The sequence below is a fragment of the Bison bison genome, unplaced genomic scaffold (genome assembly GCF_000754665.1).
Source record: "Bison bison bison isolate TAMUID 2011002044 unplaced genomic scaffold, Bison_UMD1.0 scf7180017864368, whole genome shotgun sequence".
Classification (NCBI taxonomy): domain Eukaryota; kingdom Metazoa; phylum Chordata; class Mammalia; order Artiodactyla; family Bovidae; genus Bison; species Bison bison.
This window is the reverse complement of record NW_011494940.1, coordinates 1814366-1816085: the sequence shown is the minus strand read 5'-3', so window position 1 is coordinate 1816085 and position 1720 is coordinate 1814366. Positions and strand designations below refer to the sequence as shown.

The 1720-nt window shown below is 45.2% G+C and overlaps 1 long non-coding RNA gene across 2 annotated transcripts in view; it reads left to right on the top strand.

The window, feature by feature from the left end:
* Positions 1 to 1720, top strand: part of LOC105000092 — a 24466-nt gene that overhangs the window by 4492 nt on the left and 18254 nt on the right. The window contains exon 3 of one of the 2 annotated variants that reach the window (XR_826690.1): positions 715 to 747. The exons of the other annotated variant lie outside the window; for it this stretch is intronic. This is a non-coding gene — a long non-coding RNA (uncharacterized LOC105000092). Of the gene's footprint in view, positions 1 to 714; positions 748 to 1720 lie in introns of those variants that run through there. 2 annotated transcript variants of the gene reach the window in all.

The following is a 1720-nucleotide window of genomic DNA, read 5'->3' as shown; positions in this document are numbered from 1 at the left end:
CCGCTGTGGCTAGGCCTGTGGGACCAGGCAGAGGTGAGTGGGCAGCTCAGAGCCAGAGTCTCAACTTCAAGGCCACATGTGCTCACTGGGCTGGAGCCCTGGAAACCCAGGTGCGAACAATCATCTGGGACTCTGAGGCCACTGGGGATTGCCTGCACCAGGCAGAGTCCATGCTGGGAGCCCCAAAGTTATGTAGTTAGTCAGCCTATGAAGTCAGGCCTCCTGTTACTAAAAGACTCAGTTAGCCAATCTGACTTCTCCAGCCCCTGCAGTGCAGCGTGCTGATAAGACATACCAATTCTTTCTTTCAGGTGGTAGCAGATGGGAGGTTTGGAGTTCCTCCCCTGGGGCCTCCCTCCCACCCAGATCCAAAGACATTGATACCTTAAGGTCTTTTTTTAAAGAAAAGTATATAATTATGTAATACAAGTAAAATATATATAAGCTTATACATTGATATGTTATATAAGTATAATATATATTAAAGTAGGACAGCAAGGAGATCAAACCAGTCAATCCTAAAGAACACCTGTGCTGTGTGCTGTGCTTAGTCACTCAGTTGTGTCTGACTCTTTGTGACCCCATGGACTGTAGCCCACCAGGCTCCTCTGTCCATGGGGATTCTCCAGGCAAGAATACTGGAGTGAGTTGCCATGCTCTCTTCCTGGGCATCTTCCCAACCCAGGGATCGAACCCAGACCTCTCGCATTGCAGGCGGATTCTTTACCATCTGAGCCACCAAGGGAGCCCTGAATATCCATTGGAAGGACTGAAGCTGAAGCTCTAATACTTTGGCCACCTGATGTGAAGAATCAACCATTAGAAAAGACCCTGATGCTGGGAACGACTGAGGACAGGAGGAAAAGGAGGTGATAGAGGATGAGATGGTTGGATGCCATCATCGACTCAGTGGACATGAGTTTAAGCAAACTCCAGGAGATAGTGAAGGTCAAGGAAGCCTGGTGTGCTGCAGTCCATGGGGTCATAAAGTCAGACACGACTTAGGGACTGAACAACAACAACAAATATAAATGTTGTATAAATATAATGTATATTAAAGCATGTGGATATAATGTTATATAAGTATAATATAAGTCACTCAGTCATGTCTGACTCTTTTTGACCCCGTTGGACTGTAGCCCACCAAGCTCCTCCGTCCATGGGATTCTCCAGGCAAGAATACTGGAGTGGGTTGCCATTTCCTTCTCCAGGGGATCTTCCCGACCCAGGGATCGAACCCAGCTCTCCCGCATTGCAGGCAGAAGCTTTAACCTCTGAGCCACCAGGGAATCCCAAGTATAATATAGTAAAGTGTATTAATATATAACGTGTTATATTGATATAAATATTGTTGTTATTTAGTCTCTAAGTCGTGTCTGACACTTTTGTGACCCCTGTAGCCCACCAGGCTCCTCTGTCCATGGGATTTCCCAGGCAAGAATACTAAATGAGATATTGATATAAATATAATATATATTAAATTATTATATAAATGTATATATATATATATATATAAAGCAATTTTAAACACACAAATACTCCATTCATGACCACGTCACCTAAATCTTGTTTTCAGATCAGATCAGTCGCTCAGTCGTGTCCGACTCTTCTGGACCCCATGAATCGCAGCACGCCAGGCCTCCCTATCCATCACCAACTCCTGGAGTTCACTCAGACTCATGTCCATCGAGTCGGTGATGCCATCCAGCCATCTCATCTT